Consider the following 26,071-nt stretch of genomic DNA (forward strand, 5'->3'; position numbering starts at 1 on the left):
ACCAGGACCTTAAGCTGTCAGTTCTCTGGCCCCGGGCTTCCCAGCATCGTGGTCTGTTAGAGAGCCACGCAGAGCTGTGGGAGTAATAAGTACCTCTGGATGGAATGCTGTGCTTTACGTTTCCTTCTGGAAAAATTTGCCTTTAATTTGTAGGAAATTTCTGTAATCAAAGGAAACAGAGTTCAAGTTGCACTGCTAATAATCAAGCTTCCAGCCTCAGAAACTTGATAAAATACTTTTAGCCTGGACTATTTATATTTTTCCTCGGTGCAAGTGAAACAATGGCATCTCTAGCTGGCCTGACGTTCTTTCTAGAGCATCCAAAGGAGCAGAGGGCTGGGAAAACGGCTCAGCGGTTGGTTCAAACACCCCATGCTTCTCTCGTTAAGAGAGAGGTTTGGAAACATTTCCACGGCTCTAATTTGATCTCTGGGAAACTGAAAGGTTAATTGCACAATGTACAGGGGCAAAATAGATTTCCAAGAACATCTGGCACTATATTATTGAGTCTGAAATGAGATTAAAGCCATTCTTCTGGGACACAAGCTCTTGCCAGTCACCACGGGGAAGGTGTACAAACTTTAGCTGAGTTAAATAAAGACATGGTGTGTGTATTTATATGCATATACAAATACACACGTGTTGTGTGTGTGTGTATATATATATTTCCTTTTATCTGTAGCCTGTGGTATCTGGGCTTGGTTTTACAGGCTTTTCTTTTCACTTCATTTCCATGAGTCCCCATTATGGGACACTTTGCTTCCTGCAGTAAGGTTGTGTTGGAGGATGTGTGGCCTTATCCATTCTGTTTAGAAATGAAAAACTGTAGTGCATCTTTCCATTCTCATCTGCTGGCTCTTTGCCAGCCAGCACTAACCTGAAGCCACAGCACGAGGCAGTATCAGGGGACACAGCAATAGCTTTTGAAAGTCACCAACGTGAAAGGCCAGTGCAAGCATTCAGCACCTGTTAAGCACAAACTTCAACCTGAAGATGTTTGGGAGAGTAATTAACAATGGGAGAAATACTTGCCAGAAAAATGCTAACTGTGTGTGAGTCGGAGGCAGGTGGGGAAAAGGATTTGCCCTTTTGTTTGGGGTGGGACTGGGTGAGGAGGAGATGAGTCACTGCTTCTCAGGGAGCTCTGCCTTGTCGAGGTTGGCTGTGATCTGCACTCTCTTTTCCAGCCTTTCTAAGGACGAAGGAGGAATCAGTCAGCAGAAGATATAGTAATGAATAATGATTGCAGGATCATCCCTTGTACTGGAGAAGTCCAAGTGGAGAGCCCCTCTCTGAGCCATCCGTTTCCCCAAGCGGATGGCTCGCTATTACTGGCTTATCTGCCTGATATGTGACACTCCAGTATCTTCAATATGTCACAAGTTGTGACAGATTTGGCAGGTCTTTAGCTTGGGGATCAGTGCCTAGCTGGTCGGGTGAGGAAACTGTAGAGGGCAGTCTGAGACCAGCAGTGAAGGGATTCTGCGCCTGCTGGAGGTGCGCGGGTCTAATATCTGCCACCTGTGGGGAGGGAGTTCCAGGGGGAGAAAGAAAAAAAATATATGGGAAAGCTGCTCTATTGGATTTACAGTAAAAGTCTATTTGGCTTCACCTAAAAGAAATTCTTTATGGGAGTTGTTTTTTTTTTTTTTTTTTTTTTAAATTCCCCCCCAGCTCTCACTGTTTGAAAACAGCTAAGGCTACCACTGGCTGTACGGCATGTTTTCACACTGCAGTCACTCTTCAAGGGGGAGCAGCAAGTTGTGTAAATCCCTCTGCTGACAGTTGAGATGATTTTCAGTCCATCCACAACGGGTTTGACTTCACTGTGCAGTGAATGAATGCGACAGCAATTGGAGTGGCTTCTCTAAATACTGCTTTGTTGCTTGCCAGTGCCTCGAGGTAGGCAGAGGAATCCAGGTACCCAAGGCAGGGTGCTGCCAAAGTAGTCAGCCATCATGGGTACAGATCTCCTGTGAGGAGGAGGCAGGGCACAGTGTGCAAAACAGAGCAGCACAGAATCTAGGCGAGTGATTCCTTGCTTATATCAGAGGTGCAAAGCTAACTTGTGGCTGGACATCACTTCATTTTTTTGTGCTCTTGGCCATCTGCAAAGCATGGGGGTTTGGTGCTCGACCCTAGCTCCTTACAACAGAACATCATCTGTACTGGTAAGCTGGGGGAAAGCATTGATCCTTTCCGATTCTGAAATTTATGTCAGTAAAGTTTTTAGCTGCTCTTGGCTTGCTGCAATAACCAGAGGAACAAAAGCTGCCATTAGACGCAGTTCTCTTCAGTTCTCTTCCCAGGATCTGATGCTACCAGCTTAATTTCTGTAGTTACTCTTCTATGCTGTTAGGATCAGTCGTGCAAAACCTGCCCCTGCAGGCACCATGCATATTTTTATTCATCTTAATACAGAACAGTTTGTGCTTGTAGAGATACCTGTACTATTCAGAGTCTGTAGAATTTGGTCCAGAACTTAATTTGATTTTAAATACCTGTCCTTTCTAGTAAGAGTTTGTATTTATGCGTCTCTGCAAGGCAGCTGCCCTGGTTTTGAGATAGTCTCTTTGCTAACAGTCTGCGTGGTACTTCTTGCTTGTCTTCTGAAGGACTCGATAGTTGCCATTATTAATTGAACTTCACAGCACTCCTGTGAAGGGGGTGAGTAGCTTAGAGCCTGTGTAAACTGAGGCAGAACAAAACCAAGAGATTGTTTTCCCTTAGGTCTCACGGCAAGCCTCTAGATCTGGGAATGCAACTCAGCTTTCCTCATCCCCAGCTCCCTTCTGTAACCATAGGCAAGCTGGAGCCAATTAAACCCAGGCAAAGGCGGGTACGACTCCTATAGCAAGCGGGGAGAATTGTGCCCATTGCACGAGCAATGCGTTTGGCCCACTGCCTGCATGCTCCTAGAATAACAGACATATGGAACATGTTGCCAAGTTAGGCCCTTAAATCAAGCTTTTATAAATGAGTTCAGGAGGAAGGGAGACATATTTTATTTCTACAGAGAGAGAGCGGGATTGAAGGAGGTGGTGTTCAGCTAACCCCAAAGGGGGAAAGTTTATTAGGCCAAGTGGCCTTTTCCTTCCCTGTAATGCTTTTGGTTCATAACTAAGAATTCACTTTGCAAAAAGATAACAAAATACCAGCCCTGCTTCCAAGTACATGTTAACACTTTCACTTCAGGTGATCAAATTCTGGTAGGGACCCTGTGCTGTGTCCCAGCTGTTCAAGCAGCTAAGCAAGAGTCTGTGGTACCGCCTGTGCAGGAGGAGGGAGGAGAGCTCCATTTTTAGGCTGGAGAGCGCATATTCCACACGGACCTCTTTTGCAACAGAGTAGGGGTCCAAGAATCCACTTAAGGCAAAAGAATGCTGCCATGTTAAACCCTTGGCTGTAAGCCTCAGTCAATTGCCAGCATCAACAATTGCTTTTCCCATGAAAAAGGACATTTTCTGCTCTGGTAATGCAAACGTTTTATATTGGAGTGAAAAAGCTGCCATAAGGCTTTGCAGAAGCACATGTCTGCTTTTAAATTGGGGCAGACGGTGCCGATACAGGGCATGGCTTTGCAGAGCCAACCTACAGTGAGTTAAAGCATCTGCAAACCTTCTTCATTCCCCCTGTTTCTGAACTCTGATAAGGTCTTCTCTGTTTCCTTTTTCCTTCCTTTGCTGAGTGTAGACTTCTGAAGTGTCTGCCTGTAACGCAGCAAGTTCCTCCGATGTGGCCCATCTTCATCTCCTCTTATTAAAAGTGAGCTTCGGTTGAGGGAGAATTTAAGCATACACACTGCTGGCTTAAAAGACTTCCCAGCCCAGTGTTGTACCTGCATCTCCCATGTGCTTTGGTAAAGTGACAGTGAGTGAGAGAGAGAGAGACAAGCTGATTTACGGCAGGAATGGGATAGATTGGCTGATTGTCTTTTAAACTAAAAAAAGGAGAGGAAAGAATCTAATTTGTGTGCATTAGGATCTCTTAGAGCCCTCAGAAACATGCAATAAAGAGCAACATATTAATGTTGGTGCTTCTGGCTAGAACTAGTAAAGCCCTGTATGCTCAGCAATCTCTGTTGGGCCCTTTGAAGCTGTTGCAGTTGCTTTTCTTCTTCTCTGGTTGCAGAACGTCTTTGGTCATGCTTAGTAAGCAGAGGTTCAGTGCTGTCCTCCTAAGTAGATGCATCTTCACGTAAATGAGAGGCTGTCTGGTCAGAAATTAAAGCTAAACCCCTCAAACAGAATGATGTCATTTATACAGCATCTACACTCTGACCCATGTGAGTACAGCGCGCTGGTCAGACTTCACAGATCTTGAATATGGGCTCTTCAAAATGAGCAACTCATAAGCATCATGTTGGCTGGGTTACCTTCACATCTGTTCTTTGGTCAACAAACTGTGTGTTAACCCTGTGTTGTTTTGGGAAAAGAGAAAACTTTCACACGGTTTATTCATGACAAAGAACGCTGTCAGCTCAGTTCCTAATAACTTCTGCAGACTCCTCCTTATCTCCATATGCAAAAGGAGAGCCTGCATGGTGAGGACAGGTTGGTGAGAAGAATCAAGCTGCATAAAGGTGTCAGCAGAGACATCTAAAACCTGATTGAACTATTTACCTCATTCATTAATTTAGCAAGTGGAAGGTATTTCTTAATAAAGGGAACAACGGCAGTTTTTATTTATGCTGATATCTTGATCAGGGAATCCCCATAGAAATCTCCATATGCTAAAGAGACAAATCTCATCCCTCTCCTCATTCCGGCTGAACAATTGTTATTATAACCATTGTATAGATGGCTGTGTATGCAAGGGTCTGGTGGCTTAGCAGAGGTAAGAAATCAGAGTCAATTAGTGAATTTCACTTTCCAGACTTTGCCTGCCTCTTTTCCAACTCCTAGAAGTAAAGCAGTATTTATTCAGGGTTTAAAACTCAATTCCACCTGAGGACAGGCAAAGGTCATCTTTGGTGTTTTTAGAACTGGTAAATCAATTATTTTTTTCAGTGAACCCTTTGATTTAGTGATCTATTCCTATTTCTTAGTTAGTTCTGACAGTTGCAAACGTGTTCTTTGTTTACAAATACCTGCCCAGTAATTTAAAAAGAAGAATCCTGAGCTGTATGCAGAATACACACTCTGGTGAACAGCTTTTTCTGGCTTGTGTTTGGATATGGCTGTCTAGGTTGTGTGCTGCTTAATGTGCACTGACTGGGTGGCAGAACTAACTAACATCAAGTCTGCAGCAATGGAGCATTGACACTGGAATATGTTGTCCAGTGAGGTTGTGGATGCCCCCTCCCTGGAAGCGTTCATGGCCAGGCTGGATGGGGTTGCGAGCAACCTGGTCTAGAGGGAGGTGTCCCTGCCTATAGCAGTGGGTTGGAACTACATCATCTTAAAGGTCCCTTCCAACCCAAACCATTCTGTGATTGACTGCACTTATTTGCATGTGAATGTGGATATTTATATGAAGAACTGCTGTTTCATGATGATAGATTTCTTCAGTTTTCTTCACAGGCACAACCCTAGTGAAGAAAACAGCCCAACTCACTGCAGTTCTTTGGTTTTAGGCAGTCTGCTGAATTAACCCTCCGCAATTACAGCGAAGTGGAGGCTGTGTATTTCAGTTACCCTGCATCTGCAAATAAAAAATACCCTTAGCAGTGCATTTTTGTGCTATTGTTTTGGGAGGTTATCGGGCATATCAAAATGCTCGACCACTCTTTGCTGGCTGCAGAGCAGTTTGTTTTGGCAGTGTCACGAAGATCCTCGGTTAGCATTGCTTTCAGTGCTGATTGAAGCTAGCTGAGGGCTGCTCTGCTGCCTCCCTCTGCGTTTCAGTCTTCCTTTGAGCCAATGTCAAAACTAAGACTAAGTAGCATAGGCTTAAAACCACGTTTCTTCTCTGTTACTGGAGAAGTCTCCTGTTTGTTGATAGCTGGGTTTTCTGTATTTGGGGGAGGAATAAGCTAACATCAGGACTTGGAGAAATCAGTACCTCTTCCCAGTATGCCCCAGTGAGACCATTCATCTGTGAAGAATCTGTCTTCATGGGGCTGATTCTTATTCTTTTTATATTTATGTATGCTATGGCCCTTTATATAAGTGGTGACATAAAAAGGGCTCGCGGCGTAAATTACATATAGTCCTTTTGTTAAAGCTTTTCTCTGCTGCTGATCTCTTGCATGCAGGGATCAATCCTTTCATTTGTACAATTAACAATCAGCTAACTTAACCCCAGCCTGTGGATATAGATTTTTAAATAACAGGACGCAGAAATATTTCATGCTAATTAAATAGGAAAAGTAGCATATGGGCTCTAGTATAAGAGCACATGGGGGAAAGACATCCAGCACAGAGTGCTGTGTGTACTTAAGTTGCAGGCACAAAGCTTGTAACGCATAGTCTGACTGACAGTCTGTACACATCCTCAGCTGGTGATTGATAATGCAACTGAGAACATTTTAAATTAACAAAAGTGCATATAGTTGTTTTTGGCCTCCTTTTGAAGTGCTTTTAGAGCAACGCAGAGCTGAAAAGCCACTCCCTGCAGCTGCAGTGGGGACATGAAGAAAGCAGCTGTAAAGGGTTTGTTTTCATATTTCATAGCTTGTGCCTTGAAAACCAGTGTGCTGGAAGGGAGCTGGTGTGTGGTCATTCACCTATAAGGTACGGACCAAGCAGTCCTTGCTCAGGTGAAAGTCCCATTGGTAGGCTTCAAGGCTCGGCCTCCATGACCATTATGATCATGTCAAAGACGGAGGCTAAAATACCATTCAGCTTGTTTCCCCATAATCATTTAGCAGAACGCCACTGGGAAGGGGAGACCTATCTTCAACTCTATCAGAAGCAGAGGTACAGTAAAGACTGTTGATTATTTTTAGTTCATTTCCCTATGCATACAGAGAGTTATGGTATGGCAGGCTCTGTATTTGAGTGCAAAGTCTGACCTTGACTGTAGTTCTGCAATTTCCCTTGTGCAACACTTAAGTTTGTATCTGAGCTCATGTCCATTCCCATGGACCCTCCGTGCTGCTCTCAGCTTTACTTACAGTTGCTTCATAACCATTTTGCATATCCTCTGCAGAAACTGACACTTCTAGACTGCTATGTATTCAATCTACCCACAGGTAGGTGCTTCTTTGCGTTGGCTGCAGACAGCCTCTTGGACTGGTAACATGAATTTTCAGATCTCTATATTAGGCAAAAGGAGCTATTAACATCAGCACCATATGTCTACAGAAAGGATGATCCCAGTCTTCAAGAATTTGCAGCAATAAGTACTTCTAATACCATATGAGGATACTTAAGATGAGGCTTTAATATAATTAACCAGCCCAATATTTTATTAATAAAAATGGAAGGTAAGAAATAGCAGACTGTTGGCAGCATTTCATTTTTTTTTTCTGGGAAGCTGCAACCTTTGCCTTCAAAGGGAAGGATGATTGTAGTCCTTGTGGTGGGAGTATGATGTTTTAATCAGTCTAGGGCTAAGCAAACACTTCTTACTCTGGGTGGCTATTTGGATGGGCTTCATGCTCTCCCCATGATCTATCTCCAGTGTTAGTTGAGTGAAGTGGATGCAGCCATGATATCTACCATCTTTTCTGACCAGTTTATCTGGATCAGGGTAGCCTTCAGGAAGACTTTCCAAAAGTGCTAGAAGTTTTATTCTGAACACAGCTTTAGTCCTGGCTTGGAGAACTAAGATGGAGCAATACTGTTTTTTTCAGAGTGCATCTTCTTCTGTCCTTTTGTTAACAACCTATGAGACAACTGCAATGAAACATGGCAGAAAGAGGTCTCGAAGAAATATTATTCCAACATGCCTTGTCAAATAGAGGTAGCAAGGTAGGAGAGAGTCACTGTTAACATGTGCAGTGGGAAAAAGGCTGTGGTTTGAGCTCATGCTGTAGTAAGTCCCAGAGTGTGTACACAAAAGACCATCTGAGAGTGACTCAAACTGGAAGCTGTTATCAGAGCATACAATTTCTTGAACAAGAGAGAACCTTACCGTGAGGAACAAACCCTTAGGAAACCAAATATCACCCACTCTGGCTCACAGAAATTATTATTATTGTTGTTATTATTACTTTTAGTTTGAGGAATAAAGTGGCCGATGTTAATAAGGGGAAAACCACATATGGACTCCTGTAGACTTCGCTATTTAAATCTGTATTGGATCTAGGCTTCCTGAAACAGGCCCATTTATAAGTAATGTTTTACTGGTAGCAGCATGTTTCAGATAAGAAAAAGATAGGTAATTTTGAAAGAGTTCAGTGCTCCGTGTTGAGCCCTCAGAAAGTCATACGCTCAGTGCTCAGCTGCAGCTGGGATGAATGGATCGGAAGGCAGACTTCCCTTCCCAGCCTCTGTTGAGGCACAGGAGCAATTTCCTTCATAGCACCCTGTTCACACAGCTTGCACTAAGAGAGTTTTCTTGCTCCAGCTCACCTAATTAATTTTTACCTGAACCGCATCCAGACTATCTGAACTTCTGCTTTCACAACTGCTCTGAAAACCTCAGACTTTTTTTTATGAAATTTCCTTTTCTTTATGTGTCTGCCTGGACCAGTAACACCTCAAGAACAACCTTTCTTATGTGAGTTTGTATTTCTGCTGCTTAGTAATTAGTGTGCGAGTTCTTTAAGATAATGATTCACAAAGAGTCACAAAGATATTTTTAAATCTCTGTGAAGTTCTTTCCAAGTCAGAATCTTCAAAGTGAAAACTTGAAAAGTCATTAAAGGGAGTGGGGGGCCTTTCTGCTTCTCATGGGGAGCTTTGGAGGGGACTTTGAGACTAAACATAGCCAGTCTTCGGGGTATTCCAGTTCTCCATCTAGACACAAATGTTGAGTTTTGAGCTTAGAAATGTGAACGGACAGATGCAGAGAATGGAAAGCTCACTTGCTTGTCATAGAGCTGCCTTTTGAAAATCAGGCTGGTGACACCGGCTTCCTTTCAAGCCTTTGCACTGAACAAGTCAACCCGTGAAACCGGAACCAGAGACCTGATTCCCCCTGTGGTGCACAGGGTAGGTCTACAGGGACTCCATTGGTGATTACACAACAGTTCTATGAAAGTTTTGTAAGCAACTCATTGTAGGTATCGTGTTATCCAGAAAAGAAAATATGGTTCATTTCTTCCCCAGCATAAATAAATAAAGTCAGGAGAATGAGAGCCAAAGTTCAGAAGTGGGTACAAAAACACATAATGACAGATATCTTTGTGAAAGATCTTCCATTTATTGTCAAGTGTCTGAGAGGTGGCAGCTGACTCACACTGTAACTCCCCATCGCAGCCCACACCAAGGAGAAGAAAAGTGGGATGCTACAAAAGAAACAAATGTTTGAAATTGGGTTCATACTGTTTGGATTAATGATGGGAGGTAGAGGAAAACTGGAGCAACATCCCTAAGCCAACATGTTTGAATGATAAATTGCATTAAGGCACTGAAAGAACAACAGCTGCAGTCCATGAAAAGCCAAATTTATCTAAATTTCTCCAGCTGATTGGTCAAAATCATCAGTGAGACTTCGACTCATAATGGTATTTTTGCAAAAAATCAGAGCAAGCAGAAAAGAAAAAAAAATCCTGACAGTAGAGATGAGTACATGTATTTTGCCAGATTTGTGTAGCTAGTAAATTCTGCCATTATGGAATTCTTATTGCTGCTAGTGGTAGGGATTTTCAGTGGAACTTGTTTGGGATATACATCCTTTTCCCAGGAAGATGCACTAAGGGCCCAGTTTAACTAAGCAATAGTTGTTGTAGTTGGAAGATCAGTATCTAGAGGATTTTGGGGGCAAGCTCCGCCAGAGTCTCATTGGGAAAATAGTTTACTGTGTGGACATGAGGCAAGACGCTCAGACTGGGCTGTCTGGGCTTTATTATAGCAGCATTTCTAAGTCTCTATTGAAATCAGATATAAGAAGGATTGTTATCTCCATGTAACAGCAGTGACTGAGATGGGGTTTAATTAGAAGACTTTTCTAAAGTGTGTTTTGGTCCGCTGCAATTGCACAGCAATACAGGGATTTGAACCCAGTATCCTTGTGAGTACTGGGCAAGAATGCCTTTTTCCTCCTCTTGAAACTCAGAAATGAGACTTCCTGCCCTTCTGCAGTCTGTCTCTCAAACCATATATGAGCTAATACTAAATCAGTCTTTTGCTGTGTATGCCTCTCCTAGGATCTGTGATGTCTATAAAGTGCATTCCATTACAGTTTGCTGTATGCCCGTTTGCCTCTACTCCACATCTACAAAGAGAAGGGGAGAGGAGATGTGGATACTAAAGAAATGGGCAATTTCTAGAGATGGGATATACTAGCTTGAATAGATAAACACAGATTTTGACCTGAGCAAGGTCTGCAGCAGGTGATGCAGCTTTCCAGAGGATGGTGAGAAGTGTCTGAAGTTCTGCAGTGCTCCGGCAGCAGAAAGTAGAAAAAAACTGCTTGGTTTTCTCGTTGATATCTTCTGTGAACAGACAGAGCCTGTCAGGAGGAGGAGCTGCACACACACAAGTAGGCAAAATCCCATCACCTTTCAGATGTGATCAACGTTATCAACTCAGCTCGGTGGGGCCTGTCAGCTCTTCTGCCTTGTGCCAGACAGGGCCATGATGGGGCCAGGGTGCGAGTGAGGCCCTGATGCTAATGTATGCAGGGACCTGATCCATCTGTGCACATTTTGCTGCTTGCCTCCACTGTTGTGCAGCTCCGCTAAACTGCTGTATTAGGCAGCTGGGCAGCACACTATCTCCTCCTGCTTTTGGGATGGGCTGCATGAATCCGATGGGGAGGAGAGGAGAGATTGGCTCCTTGTCTTCCCAAAAGAGAGGGCAGAATTAGGGTGAAAGGAGAGGAGAAAAGGCTGGTGTTCCTTTTCTTCCCAGGAGACAAGCCCAAGGTGATCTCAAAGCAAATGGAGGAAGTCCAAACCAGGAATTATTCTCATCATCCTGGGGGCTCAAAGGCAATGGCTTTGGGGTATCCGGTAGAAGTCTGGCACCTTGCATGAAATGGTTGGGTTCATCTACAGTTCCCAAGCCTCCTTCCTGCGTTACAGATGGCGTACCACTGCTGCAAAGCCAGCAGCGTGGCTGGCACTGAGAATGGATCTGGAAATGATGCAAGCTCATTGCAGCCCCAAAAGAGACGCCGTGCTGGATTTTGTGTGGGGACCTGTTGAGGCAGCTGAAGGAAAAGCTTTGCCTGCCTGAGCAGGAGAGAATCGTGGTGGCTGCGCTGCATGGCTCTGATTTTCCAGAACCAACTTGCTGACAGCTGTCTATCCTACTCAGTCCCACTGTGGGATCAAGGCCAAGGAAATGACTAAAATAAGCGAACTTGTGCGTCTGGGTCTCTGGTCAGCAGGTGTGCGAGGTGCAGCATAACTGCATTTCATATTTCTTCAGTCATTTTCATTATGATGTGACATTTCTCATATTCTTACTGGAATGACTTTATCCTAGATAAGGATATGTTTTTTCGTCTTTTTAGGGCATTAAGTATGTTTTGTTTAGGGGTGTATGTGTATCCATAAGTGCATTTTTCTGTGGTTGGCTCATGACTTTCCTGGAAGCTTCTCGTTTTTGACTTTGAATACATACCGTTTAAAAAAAAAAAAAAAAAAAAAGGAATATAAGGAGGTAATTTTCCATCACTGTGATATTTTTCTACAAAATACAGCTGTGGATTGCCCTAAGAAGAAATGTTCTTGTATTTTCTCTAGTTGTTCTTTAGGAAGTGCTGTTTTCTCCTATGTTTCCATCCATTACCAGCCACTTACCAGCATCCGGAGCTGGGTCAGTGATACAAGGTTCTGGTTTCCCAGTGCCAAGGGAGAGGAAGCCACCCCAAACCTTGACCCCCTTCCCTGTACATTCACCACTTCAAATTCCTACGGCAATGGTTTCATTTCCTGACCAGCCCAGTAATGCCATGAACTGAGGAGCGAGTGTTTAACTGCCTTTTGTTTCAGCCCACGTTGTGTTTATTTTCTTCTTTTTTAGTTGCATTATGCAGAGGTAACGAGGGCGTATTGAAGCAGCAGCTCAATAGCTACTCTGAAAGGTTAAAACGGCCACTTTGAAGTTGCAAAGTCAATGAGAATTTCAGCTCAGTCTTCAGTGCTGTTGAATCTGTGAGATTTTCTGCTGAAGAAAATAATATTCTGTTTTGTTGGACCGCATTTACTTAACGTGATCGAAGGGAGGAAATACTTGTTCACTTCAGAGCAACTGAATTTAAAAAAAGCATATTTTGATTTGCCTGTGCTCATGTGTGATTTGATCTTGAGGGCAGATTTTAATCTAGTCTAAATGTGTGTAACTCCATAAACTTCACTGAAGTTCTGCTGACTTATAGCGGCCAAAAATCTGCCTTTTTCAGCACGCATTCCATTAGCTTTTGAATGCCTGCGTATTATTCGCAGGACTATTCGTGAAGGACAAAATATATGCTATGTACATTCATTTGTATTATTTGAGATGGTAGTTTGATTACTTAGGTCTTGTAATCAGATATTACAAAGGTCACGAGATGGCACCGTGTTAAGAAATAGTCTTTAAAGTGGAATTTGTCCTTTCTTTTTTTCCAAGAAAACTGACGTGTCTTCTTCAATGAAAAATGCTTTTCATCAAGTTGGTAGTGAAAAACAAAAACCCGAGTGAAAAATAATTCAACACGTGGGTTGTTACTTTTTTATGGAAAATTAAAAGGGAAAAAAGAAAAAAGCAGGGTGGAACAACAACAAAATATTTCCTGATCAATCCTAATTAGAAATTCTTCTTCTTAGCATGTCAGTGCCATTCCTCCTTTACAGGAATACTAGAATAGCTTCTGGCTTCATAACACAGTTTTTATGCGGTTCTAATATAGGTGCCATGTGATCCAGGACACTGGCTGATGCACCATGGACATCTTCACAAAGATCCCTTTGTTAGCTATCTAGCAGAAATTCACAAAGGAAATCCAGCTGCAATTAGGATTAAGAAATACTCTGCAGAAAGTGGTGTCATTCAGACCAGCCCCTTCCCCTGATCACTTGGGAGCTGTTGTTTCACTCCCTCAGGTTTTGCACTGGAGTCCCCTACATCTTTTCATCTAGGAAGCAGCCAGGCCTGAATTAGCATCCACTGTATCACTTTGGGCACTTCTCTGAGGCAATTCCATTTTGTCAGGTGCTGCATTTGTTTTCTTTTTTGTTGTATTTTCCATATAAGTATGAGAATCCCTTTCACTTCAAGAAGCTGTAACGATAATTAGTTTCTATCAGACCCTGTTATTTGGAGAATGTTATTTGCAGTGTTTGCGTGCTTCTGGTGTTCATGTCTGTCTTTATGTAAAACAACAGGTACTTGCTTTAATTTTACTTGTGCTTCTTCAGATTGGCATATTGACAGATATTTAAGTGCTTTAATCTGAAGCTCTTCATCTTTTTGTTAGAAAGAAAATGCTTTTGTCCCTGGTATAAGTTTTTCCAGATGTTTCAGCGGTTGGGATTGTTGTTACTCCTCTCTTACACTTAGGTTTGTAGTTAGAAAAAAAATCTGTGACTTGCTTAGTTACCCACGGTAAGAAAGTTTGAAGGAAAGTATTAGTTTGACCACAGGTCTTAATTAGCTGGGCACTAGGAGAGGTGACTGAGTAGGCTGAGCAGTTGCATGTGCTGGGTTTTTCTTGGCTAAATCGCCAGTGGGAATTAATCTGAAATCTCTGTCTGACAAAGGCAGCGTCAGTGCTCATTTCAAAGCCTGTCTGACATGGATCCCAAGTACAACAACAATAACAATAACAACAACAACAAAAGCCCAAATTAATCACAAGTAACATAAGCTTTTTGGGCTCATTGTTGCTAAATCTGCAACACTGCAAAGTGGAGGAAGAAGGAAGATTTATGCTGGATCTTGCTGAATTCTAGCAAACCTGTGGCACAACAATGCTGTTGACAATGAGGAAGATCTATCTTGACATTCAGGTTTGTGTTCATCTTCGTTCCTCTGTTCCACTGTGACCTCTTCTGAGCACTTTCAATAAATGGTGTAAATATTCTTAAGACCATTTTAAGTACGAGAGTTGTTAAATGTATCTCTCTCCTGCTCTGTGTTTTGTTTATGTGAATGTGTTGAAGAATGAGTGATTACTTAAAAACAGATTTGGGCAAGTAGTCCAAAAATTGGAAACACAGATTTTTGCTGTTCACTTAACAATGTTCTGTCCAATACCCCTTCTCCTATTAAGCAATCTTTAGCATGATAAAATTTCCTTAAGCTGCTACAGAAATCCTCAGGTGTGAAAATTAAAAGGCCAGTCCATCCAGGCTCCTTGTTTTAATGAAAGGGGAGTCAATTCCAATGACCTAATGCAGATTTGTGTTTTGATGTTTACCTGCTTATTCAAGCAGAGAGTAGAAGGAATATCACATGAATTGTGTGATTACCTCCTGCTAGAAGAAGTGGCAGGAACTAAACACATCCAGACAAATCTTCATTGCTCACCGGTAGAAAGAGCCAGCATTAGAACTTGAGGTAATGTTTGTTATGAATTATTCACTCAGTACTAGAAAATGAATTCTTAGTCTACCTAGTCATAGCCATTTGAATGTGCATTTCCAAGAACTAATTTTAGATTCAGAGAAAAGAAGGCTTTTTATTTGATTCTTTGAACACAAAGAGTGGGATTTTAACAACTCTGCTTATTGGTCTACTTTAGGCCTTTATCATGAGATGAATTCTTGGCTCCCCTGATGTCAGTGTCTGTCTAACTGAAGTGGGATCAAGATCTGACCCACAGTGTTTTTATAGATGGCATGTTCTATCAAAATTACATACGCAAATTCCAGCCTAGACTTTTCCCAAGCTATTTCACAGGGAGTTTTGGAGATCTCCTTTCTGGCAAACTCTTTTGACTCAAACACTTAAGATGGCAATATCACTCTATCTTGCCCATCTTCCACACTGGATTCATTTTATTGATTTCAAACTTTGATCCCTAGTATCCTGTTACCTAATATAATGAGCTACCCAATAGCATCCAAGGAGAAGTGCCTGTAAATGAAGTCTGTCTGACTTATACTGTGTTATATATTATTACTTTATCCAAAATGACATTGAATCTTGCGTATTGAGCTCCGCCTCCTTATTGACTCATGTTACACATTTTTCAGAAAGCAACCATGGCTGAATTAATCCTGCTGTGTCATTGCTTTTTTTTTTTCTTTTTCTTTTTTTTTTTTCCCCTTTTTGGCCAAATTATCCCTAGTTTCACTCCAATCAGGTCAGCAGAATGAGTGACTTTGTTCCAGTAAGTGAAAAGAAGATGAGTTTACCCTGTGATGGTACAGCAGAAAGAGGAAACATGAGACCATGGATGCCTTTTTCATAGCACTGTATGGGCTGTTCCTTGTCAGCTTCACTGGGTAGTGGCTCACTTCTCTTTAGGCTGAATAAGAGACTGCAAGTGTGGACCCACACCATTTTCACTTAAATATTTGCTCTTCTTAGTCTGGCATCCACACAGTTTCTCTAGTTTTTCTGTTTTCAATTTGGATTCATCTCCATAAAGATAAAGCAATAACCTGGTTTCAAGTAGTATAAGCTGGACAAAATTAAATCTTTAATGTGGACTTTGAATACTGATATCCTGGTTTGTTATCTTACGTGGAAACTGAGGGGAAATGAAAGGAGGAAACACATTTATTTGAAATGAGATCTGCCATTATTCCCAGCCTCTGCCCCCCACAAACATATAACTACTGATTTCCAGGCCAGGAGTGCCTAATGTCAGTCCAACCTGTTTGGCCTTGAGGAAGGAACCGTGTGTGTGGTTGTGGTGGTAGGGGAAGTCTTTGATTTTGCTGACCTGTGAGAGCTGCAGGAGTCTGCATTCAATACTGCCTTTCGTAATGCGTAGCTTCTCCTACGCACTTAATTCTCTGTCACCAGCTATCAGATCTCCCCCCAAAGACACTGTCAAGATGTCAAGTCTAACAAATGGAAATCACAATAGTCAGCTCTGCTTCTTTTGTTTTTACTTATATACTTGTAGAAAGTGGCAGTTCCTGCAAGCGCTTCTGTACGGGTGGAGATGTGCTTGTGATGCAGATTGCTTTGATTCTCTGAAGGATTGCACCAGCTCTGAGTCTGTCTCTGCAGGGAATTCTACTTTTCACTCTCTCCACTGCGTGTGCAGCTTTCTTTTGATCCACATTTTTGTTTTATTAATTAAGATCTTTGTGTAGGGTATCACAGCTGAGCAGATCCTGCTAGTTTACAACGACTTGCTCTCAGCACAGAGGAAGTCTAGTTCTCCAGCAGAAGAATAAAATATTTGCAAATGGACATGGGCATTAGGAAATGACAGATAACAGCAAGACTAGATGGATCAATAGGAAATTGTATGTTAAATTATTTACTGAAGTGTGAATGAGAAGTGATGTCTATAGATCCCCGGTGGCATTTTTTTACAGCAGGTTTAAACTCTGTTAAACCCGACCTATTTCAACAGGTTGAATTCAATGTTTTTCTGGATGAAAAGGAGGCGTGAAATTGAAAGAATAGGTTTTGTTTGTGAAAGACCTAGTTTTTGTAATTTAAGTATACTTGAGGTGAAGTATGTTGAATAAGCACGGTCTATTTAGGGACAGAATCACTGAGGATTTTATTAAACAAAACAGCAAGAAGCTTTGTCAATCCAAGCTGGAAATGATGCCTAGCTGAGCCAATAAAACACACATCAAAGGTGTACATATGGGTTACATTTTAATATTCTTTCAATATTATTATAAAGAACTGTTACTAATTTTAAACTGCATTGGTAAAAACTATTTTTTTTTCTTTTTTGTCTTTTCTTCTATATTGCTAAATGATGTAAATCACTAATGTCAATTTTATGCTGATTTATGCCAGCTGAGGATCTGGCCCTGAGAGCCATTTCCCCTCCATATAATCATCCCAAATAGGGAAGGGAAAAGAGGAGGAAGGAACGGTGTCATCTGGATATGTGAATATTTTGGCTGTAATACAACCCTGGAACAGTCTCTGATACAAAGATGGAAATATGGGGATTATCGTAGAAACTCTTGAGATAATCCTATAAATAGCAGAGGAAATTCTGGCTAGAAGTTGTCTATTGAAACCATTTTGGAATGAGATGGCTGACAGGAAGAGAATTTAAAACCAGAAACCACAAGGCAGATCCTCACCTGGTGTAAATCAGCATAACTACATTAATTTCAGAGGCATTGACTTGAAAGAACTGTAATGATCTACACCAGCTGAGGTTCTACAACCATAGGTACTGGGTGCCAAATGCTCTCACTCACACCAGTGTAAATCTGGAGTACCTCAACTGACGTGGTGGCGTTACTTTGGATTAACGCTACTGTAAATGAGTGTAGGACACAGTCGTTTGTGTTTGGAGAGTGAAGACAATTGATTCATATGATGTGAAATGTGTGTTTTTAGATCAAGGAATACATTTAGTTGAGAGATTGTTTTAGTCTGGTATTACAGATGTAGGCTGTTTAACAACCAGGAATTTCCTCGTTCACCCTGCTGTTACAGAAAGGTGTTGACTCCATACAAACGTTCATGAGGGCCTTGGCCCCATAGCTAGCACATCAATAAATAAGCTAATAAATTCTCCAAAAGGGGAGTGGGGAGCAACATTTCACTCTATATGTTTCCTGCGTTGCACTAGTAATGACAGCAGTATGTGGCCACTGAACTTGATTGAGTACTTTGGTGGTACACCAGCATAGCTGAGGGGAGAGCTTGGTCCTGCAGAATAAAGGAGGTTTTAATGGTCAGAAATGGGACTCTCTTAAGCATGTGTGTTCACATGTATGTTGTAACGTCAGCCCAAATTCTGCAGACATGAACATGCTGACATGAGGGGAAGTCTTGGCTCTTTGTTCAAAGCCAAAGGACAGAAGATTTTTAAAGCATGTTTCCATTTATGAGAATGCATTTATAAACACATCTAAAGGCCTTTGTTTCCTGATCTTTCCCAGTAATGTTGCATCTATTGCCTACTATCTACTATCATTTAAGGGCTGGATTGGGCCCTGGAAAAGGTTGTCTGTAAAATGCTTCAAAGAGATCACACAACCTATGTCCTGTATGGATGCTTTCCTGCCCTATGCAAGGAGGGCTGTGTGTGTAGCTGGGAAGACCTTCTTCAGCTGAGAATGCCCTGGCAGGAGCAGAAGAGCGTACGGTAGTGCATTTGCAATTGGGAATTCCTAATAGATCTATTATTAACATTACTGCATCATTATCCTCTGTGAAACTACTAACACGAAGCAATTTTCAATCCATGGCTAGTTATACTGTGCCTTTAACCGCCCTACTGCACCTCTTTTTAAGTGCAACATTTTTTTTTTCCTGCTTACATACGATAATTGTGTTTCAAGGCTACAGGAGAGTTTACATCAGCTGCTTTCATTACTGTGCCCTAAATAGCATCTAAACCAAAGGCTCCTGGTCTGGATTACTGAGTCTATGTGGAAACATGAGAAGAACCAGAGAGATAAGTATTTCATATTGTATCCAGAGCATTTCCTGTAATTGCTCTGTTTCCTGCTCTACTTCCTACAGCACTTCTCTACCCTCAGCTGTCTTTTGCTTCCCGTTTATTCTGTTAACCTTCACCCCCTGTCCTCCAGCATCCCTCTGTTCTGGTGGCATCCTGAACCCTTTATCTCACAGCGCCTCCCCTTTGTTGCATGGATGGCGCTGCTGTCAGCAATGCCCTACGTATCCCAGCTGCTGTATAAAATAATAACGGTAATAATAACAGTAAGTGGCTCCTCTGGATTTAATTTAACTTGTTCTATGAGAAGAGTGGTATCCAGTTTTCATTCCCCAAAACCTTTTGTAAAGCTTGTGTTCCCATAGTTGGATCTCTTTACTCTGAGTCATCTGGTGGTCAGAAGGAATCTGAGGCTGCATCTTTAGAGGCCTCTTAGAGTTCCCTACCTTTTAAAATTTTGTTCCTCTCTTGCCATTGACCTTAAAGGAACTATGGATTGGATCATTGGAGCCAGACTAATGATTTTTATCGCAGAGCCACTGACCTAGGGTTAATGTTATCAGCATTATTTGCTATTAGAACAACTGTATATTTTGGTACTCTTAATCCTGATGTGGCATTCGGTGATTGTATGTATTTGCATGTATCTGTGGTGCACATATATGCACGCATGTTCAGTGTTTCCATAGTTCGGAATTAAAACACCCAATACAGTTATGGGAGAAGTAATCCAGCAAGCAGGATTTGGAGGAGGATGAAGAGTGATGATCTGATGGAAAAAATCCTTGTTTTGGGGCTGGGGAAACTGTTTATGTTCTATTTCTGTCTCAAACTTTTAATTCTGCAGACTGCTTTGAGGGGAATTTAGAAAACAAGACCTGTTTGCTGTTGTCTACATAAGGACAAGAATATCCTTGGTTTATGCTGATCTTTCTGTGTCTGTTGTGAAGGGCTGGACCTTGCAGCAACGCTGCTGACCACTTCCAGTCACATCTTTCTCAGTCATACTTAGCTCTGCTATTGCTGAACATCAGTGGGAACCAAGAATTTAACTCATTTTTTGCTTGTGTGCTGTTGAAAATATCTGCCTGTCCTTTTTCTCTGTTCTGCAAATACAAAGCTAAGATTTCCTGTAGTGATCCAGCTCAGGTTTAGATGCCAAGATACAGTAGCTGGAGGGCTGTGTAAGTGGGAAGCATAGTGATGTTGCCTATTTGTATAGATATATTGCAAACCTTGCTTATTTGTGTTGTATGTGGTGTTGTTACTGTCTTTGTTTGCTAGTTGGATTTGACTTTCAGGCTGGGATTTCTTCCTCCAGCTTTAGCTGTTGAAAAGGTAGGCTTCCTAAGCAACTTGTTTAGACTTGCTTTAGTCAGCATAAAGAGAAAAGGCATCAGCAGAAATGGATTAATCCCACTCAAAGTCAAGTATCTAGGATCTGATGGTTGTGGGAGGAGTTTATTTATTTATTTATTTATTTTAGGAATTGTTTGTTAAGCATAGGAGGAAAATGAGACAGTCTTACATATCTGGACTGGAAAACTCAGTATTCCTTAAAATTAACAATCCTTTCCTTAGCATCATCGTCTCTCCTGCAAACACATGACATTTTTTGTCTCCGAGTGATATCAGAATGTAGACAGGAATATTATTCAATCTGTGTTTTCTCAGTTAAGTTTTCGAAGTGCTTTAATATCAAAACAAAGCTATGTTTATTTTTTCTTTTCTGCAAATAGAAAAATATCTGAATAACTGCTGTAAATAATAAATTAACATTGTTGGGTGATTTTATTTTGCTCTTAAATGCAAAGGGTCTCTTTGGGGACAGGAAATGACTTTTTCATATCACTGCACATAATTCTACATCTCAGCTGAGTGAGGTGCAGTTGAAAAAATTTAAAGGAACCCAGCTGTATGCACAGATAAATGTAGCTCTCATTTAAAACATTATCATTATCTCTCAATTCTGCTGATTTCTCCAAACAAAACAGTGTTTGTGAGCGTTTTCAGCATCTGAGTTGCTCACTCAGAAGAGTTTAATGAGTGCTTCTTGCTGTGACTACTTGCACGCCTGCTTTTCTTGTTTCCATATTCCACTCAATATATGTTTGTGGCTATGAGCTGGAAGGGGTCTGACCCTTAGGAGTTCAGGTGGGATCCAAGCAAGAAGCAATCTGTACCTGAAGAAAGATGTAACGGTAAACTTAAAGAAATGTTATGGATAAAATAATGAAATATGGAGACATTTGTCGTAGGGATTTGTAAACTAAAATGTTGTTTCAGATTCTCTTTTTTTCCTTTTCTGTGGAAGTTTTTGAAACACCTCTTCCACCTCTTCTGCAGGGCCTTTTCATGTCATACAGAAGATGAAAACTTCTGCTCTTCTTCCAGGCAAAAACTGAGCTGATGTTTGTGAAGTCTAAGTTAGTGTTGTGAAACAAGCAATTGTAAACAATAAATAATAGAGGTGCTAATATTTCATTCATAACCTTATCCATTTTTGGGTTATGCCCTCAGTAATGATAATCAATGATACCGTTTGCTAAAGCAAATTTTTAGTCCTGGAGATCTTGGTTCAGTGATGTCACCAATGGAATAAGATTAGTGTTTTATTTATAGGTGTCTTACAAAAACCTACTTCATCAGCTGCTCCAGGGTCTATGTGGCAGCAGTTTTCCACAAAAACACTACACAAAAAGTTACGAAGAGTACCTTGAAGGGAGGAGGTATAGGCAAGAAGCTCTACAAGATTAGGGGCCTGGAGAAGGCCATAGACAAAAAGCTCTCTTGCTCAAGAGAGAGCAAAGAGAGCCAGAGCAGAGCAATTACAGTCATGATTAGTTCTGCAAAGAGGCTATGCAACAAATATTTATCATTTTCGAATGATGGTGGGGTCTTTCACCTTAGGCTTTATCCTCAAGGTGAACTCTTAACAGCTGTAGCAAAATGGTGCCAGGTGCTCTTTGGATCTCTGGATATTGATTACCTTTCATGCAGCAAATTAACATTACGAGTCCAGAAAAATGTCTGGTGGCTTTTTTCCATGGCTTTCAGAGAGTTTCTGAGCTATTCTGAATGGGGAAGGCCTACACAGGCCCAGAAGCAGAGCTTTAGATACGAGGGGAAACTTTCAGCTCTATTGGGAAGATACCTCGATTTGGAGTCATAGTGTTGTCTTTGTACTTAAATCTTTCACTAGATTTTGCTCTTACATAGCAATAGTTCTTCATCTAGGAAACTCATTTGTGTGATTGCCAGTTCTTTTCAACAGCAGGGAGTAAAATTCTGGGTGAAGTATCTGACAACCCTGTGCAGTTTGAGAACAGCCAATCCTCCTGCCCTGGGACAGAGATAATGTAACTGAATTTTGGCTGTTTAAGGAGGGGTAGCTGATCTGACTGTACAGTCTCCACTTATCCTCAATGATAAGAGCCATCTGTAGGTCACCTGTAGTAGACATACTGGCCCCCTGTCAGAGCCTGCCTCCCTCCCTTCATTTGTGAAGGTGCTCAGCAAGTTACTGTCGTCTGTAACCAGCAGCTACTGAGGAATTTGGCTTCTGTGTGAGGCAGCCTTTGGCATTGCCCACTCTGACCAACTCCGAGAGATCCGGCAGGTGGGGAGCGTTTCAGCACAACCTAAAGTCGGGGTTTGGGAGGGATGGAGCAAAAGATATCCTGGAGGAAAACTGAGTCATGTTTGGATGTGCTGCGTCCTGCCTTATAGGTTACAAACAACAGCTGGGCAGGTGTCAGGTCTTGCATGTAAATGTGGCAGAGGGTCTGACCAAACAGAGTCTGACTGATGGATGCGTGCCTGGACACAGGCATTAGCCAAACAGTCATGAAGAGTATCTGATTAGAAAGGGATGGCCTGAAAAGTGTCAGATTACCAGATATAAAGGCCAGACCTTTAAGGTTATCTAGTTTGTTGTCTTATATGAAAAGAATTTCCTAATTATTTTTACTGCAAGCCCAAGAATGTTAAATGTAAGCTCTAATGCAAAAAAACAATAGGTAATCCATCACACATACCTTTGTGAAACAGCCATGCAGTTCAAAAGGCTTAAAATAAACAAGTATAAAAGTGTACTGTGATGTTGGTTTTTTTTTCTTCATAAAGATTTTGCAATTTTCTGCTCAGAGGAGCTTTTTACTGTAAGAATACGGTTTCTGATCTGGTCTTGTTTATATATTTTATGTAGGAAACTGTACTGAAGAAATACAGAATATAGTGCTTGTTGTAAAATGATACTGTAAGTAAGGCTAAATTAAATACTTCAGTGTTTCACTGTTCACTGGCTAGTATCCATTCTCTCAGTGTTTTCAGATCGAGGTCTGGATTCATCCTTGTTTGATAAAAGCTTCTTGCCTGAGAAGAGCCAGGAAGAGCTGTTAGTCCCTGTTCCTCACACAGCGACTGGGGATAAATCTGCTCTTAGAAGGTGATTCATCTCTTATGTGAACTGGATCACTGAAACTGCTTGCTCCTGTGAGGGGACAGTAGGAGATAGATGAAGCACTGGACAACTGTAGGTAACGATGTAGGATCAATCTGGGATTAGGTGGTTGCATTTAGGATCTTAAAACAGCATGCACACTCTCTGCATCTTTGAGATGGTCATACCTAGCAGTTGTTTTAAGAAATCATAGAATCATAGAATTTTTAGAGTTGGAAGGAGCCTTTAAGCATCGTCTAGTCCATTTTAGAAGCAGGGGTTGGCATGATCAACACATAGTGGCTAAAGAGCATGGTCTGATTTTTTATTTATTTTTTTTCCCTCTATTTCCCAAGACAATCTCTAGCTATAGAGCTGCCAAAACCTGGAATCATCATCTTGATGCAGCCCATTAGTGGCAGGGGTGGCTGTTGAGTCCCTTGGAGCTGAACAAGCCTAAGTCCCACAGCCTGTCTCTGCAGGACAAGGATCTCAAGCCTTGACTGTCTCAGTGGGTCCTTCTGAACTTGCTCCCATTTAGTGATGTCTCTTCCAATAGGGATCCTATTGAGGAAAGAACTGAAGCAGTGTCAGGATGCAGCCTACGAAGTGCTAAATAAAGAGGGATGCGCATCATTGTCCCTTGACTTGTGCTCACATTCACGCTGCTGCCTGTGCCTGGGGGCTGCAGCATATGACTAGTGATGCCGTGTAAAGCAAACAGGGAAATTGTTAAAATGCAATAAAAGGAAAAAAACAGCTTTTTACATCTTTCTTTTCCAGGAGGCTGTGCAGTTTATCTGTTGCATTTAAATTTATTTCATATGGTTTTTCCAAACATAGGAAAATAAACATTACCAGTGTATTATACGAAAGAATAACACTTACCAGCTTCTAAAGAAAGATACCTGTGATACAGGCAACATGTATAATATTTAAAAGCTCTGTCACTGATAATCTTGCTTTATGTCATTCAAGGCTTTTAACGCTGCTCTCTGAGTAGGGATCAAATTTGTAAATGATATTCATGTTACAGTCAGTCATATAACTCTGATTGTCACTGTGATTTACAAAAGGAAAAACATAGGCATTCACAGCAACCTAAATAGTATTTGCTTTTTCTCTTTGTTATAATCAAATGCTCACCTTCAGATTCAAAAAAATCTAATAATGACTAATGGGCAATGATCTTTTGGATTAGCAGCAGTGCATTCAATATCTCTTTGAGTAGTGATTACCATCTTTTTGGGGGGGATATCAATTTAAAGGTCAAGTGCTTTCATAAAAAAGGTGATTATCCACTATTTCATGTGTTGAACAAAAGCTTAGCAGGATTCATTGTGTGTCAGTTTCTTTTGTATATAGCATATATGCAGAGAAATGGATCGCTTAATTATATAACTATCTGTCTTCAGGGAAGGTATATGACCATGAATAGAAGCTGTCAAATAGGTACTTTGCTTTGCTTGTGATATTTAATCAATTACTGTAATGATTGCAGGCTATAAGTTGGCTTTTAAAAATAGGCAAAAATTTAAATTACTTGTGTGCCATCAGCCAGGGATTTGGTTATAAATGGCTGTTTTATTGGGAACAGAATGCAGAACAAAGACAAAAAGGAAGAAGGAACAAACAAAACGGGGCCGAACTCATGGCTGATACCTTTGTCTTTCAGTTCTTGTACTGTTCTTTTTCAACCTGGAAAAATATTCTGTTTCTCAGATGTATAAAAATGGCTGGGGTTAAATTTAGAGCTGATCCAAACAAGGGAACTTGAAGCTGATTTTAGCCACTTCCCTTTTTTAGTTTCTTTCACCATGGACTTTCATCCATTACATTTCCAGTCTGATATCTCAATTAACGTTTCCAACAGAACTATCACCTTTCTGTATTTTCCAGCTTGTTCTTTCTCCCTCTTGTAAGATAACTTTCATCCATCTGAAGACATTCTCATTTGTCGATGTGAATTACCACATTAGTATACACTTTCACCTTGTTTGCAGTTTTTGTTTTTTTTGGATCATATCCTTATTTCTATTGATGTGCCCACTATTTGCCAAATAATTCATGTCTGTTTGACCTACTGCATTTTAGGAATCACTTTCCATCGCTGATTTACTGCTGGTTATTTGTGGCATTCTGTTGGTCACACTACTTACATGGCATTTTTACTTCTCCCTTTGTAACACAGAAACTTTTAAAATGGGATAGTTGCAAATGATGCCCTGTGAATAGATTGGCTATTATGAATTCTTAATTCTTATTTTTTCCACAAAAAACTTTGCATATGAGATAAAGCTATTTGTGTGATACACGGCTACATCTTGGCCTTTTGTACGGAGATCAATGTTGAAAAACCAAAGGTACATGCCAGAGTGACCACATGCCAGAGTGACCACATGTCAGGGAGATTTTTATCAAATGCTTTTGGTAAATGAAGTGGCTCTTGCCTTTTTTTTTTTTTTTTTTTTAAAGTAAAATATCTCTAAAAATGTAATATCCAGATCAGAAAGCCAATCCTCTTGTTTTTTATAGGGTACTTAATATATACTTCGAGCATCCCCAGTAGGCTGGAAATTGTAATGGCTCTGCTTTCTACAAAATTGCTGAGGAATAACCAGTTTTATCTAGCGAGAGGAAGCAGATGAGAATGGTAGCTCTATAACATCACAGACTAATATGAAAAAAGAAAAAAAAACACAGGTTTTCATTAGTGTTATTGTATATTAGTTCCACTCCACACGAGAGGTTGTTGGTTTTTTTTTTTAATTATATGAGAGGTGGGTGTCAACACAGTTATGATAATTCGCTTGATGAATGCTGCCAAAACCTGTGTTTGGTTTGTGATCCCTATAGAGCGTTCTTACGTAGTGCCTAGGTGAACATCCACATTTTAAACAATAGGCAATAGCTATTCTTGAGCTTCATTGCTTTTTTTTTTTTTTTTTTTTTCCAAAGGGTTTTTCTTGTGGCTGCACACATGGTAAATCTTTAGCTTCAAGTGTCCTTCTGTGGTGACCAACTAAAATATTAGCAAAATAAATGTTTAATGGGAAAACGTTGGCAGAAACCCCAGCAGAAACA

At 41.0% G+C, this 26,071-nt stretch overlaps 1 protein-coding gene across 6 annotated transcripts in view; it reads left to right on the plus strand.

Moving 5' to 3' along the window:
* LOC146544851 (uncharacterized) overlaps positions 1-26,071 on the plus strand; it is a 278,127-nt gene that overhangs the window by 82,042 nt on the left and 170,014 nt on the right. Inside the window, exon 1 of one of the 6 annotated variants that reach the window (XR_014881832.1) lies at positions 1,399-2,171. The exons of 4 other annotated variants lie outside the window; for them this stretch is intronic. The gene's annotated coding sequence lies outside the window, so the exon portion shown is untranslated. Of the gene's footprint in view, positions 1-1,398; positions 2,172-10,247; positions 10,534-26,071 lie in introns of those variants that run through there. One more of the 6 variants, XR_014881830.1, reaches the window with a different exon arrangement.

This window comes from Meleagris gallopavo, chromosome 2, assembly GCF_905368555.1.
Source record: "Meleagris gallopavo chromosome 2, MGAL_WU_HG_1.1, whole genome shotgun sequence".
NCBI lineage: Eukaryota > Metazoa > Chordata > Aves > Galliformes > Phasianidae > Meleagris > Meleagris gallopavo.